Raw genomic sequence first — 784 nt, 5'->3', positions numbered from 1 at the left:
GACTGATCACGATCTTCTCTTATCCAACGCTGTGCAAGACTTATCGTCCACGGTTTCTGCAAAGGTTTTCAAACCTCAACTTCACTAATGCTCGAAGTAATGCGTGACATATTACAGTCGCGTTACCTGCGCAGTTACGTTGCGCAAAAACAATTAGCGCGAACGTCCTGGACAAGCTGGGGAAGGGGACTCTAACGACAAATATAGCAAAGACCACAGCAAAAATTTCAAATCAAGCAAGAAAGAGACGCAAAAATATCAATTCTTTAAGAGGGGTCGCCCCTAACTACCAAAAATTTGCTGTGGATCCCTTCAAATAATCATTTCTCGAGTCTCTTTAACTATACAGTTACCATTTTTTGGCAAGTGTGTTCTATTTACATGTAACATTCCTTTTTCTGGTTCGAATCACAACCATATTTGGTAAGTCACTTGACCAAAACAGAAAATGCATAGCGAGTTAACTACGTTTTTCACACATTTTTAACGCAACAGGACGAGAATAGTCTAACACAAAATCTGAAGCATGGATTTAATAAAAGTTATTTCTCAAAAAACATGTGACATAATAAGGCCGTCCTTTGATACACTTTTCAAAATATCAGTTCCATTTTTAGTCCAAACAGAGATTCCATGCTACAGTTTACGAAAAAGTGATGGAATGGTTCCCATCCGGTGAACAAACCAACTTATCCTTTCGTTTCGTGAGAGTTCTTCCATGTTTTTCAATGAAACGCACGGCAGAGGACTGAGACTAGTTCCGCCTGCGCCTTCTGATTGACGA

This window comes from Montipora foliosa, chromosome 2 (genome assembly GCF_036669935.1).
Source record: "Montipora foliosa isolate CH-2021 chromosome 2, ASM3666993v2, whole genome shotgun sequence".
NCBI lineage: Eukaryota > Metazoa > Cnidaria > Anthozoa > Scleractinia > Acroporidae > Montipora > Montipora foliosa.
The sequence above is the reverse complement of the archived record's forward strand: the minus strand, read 5'-3'. Positions refer to the sequence as shown.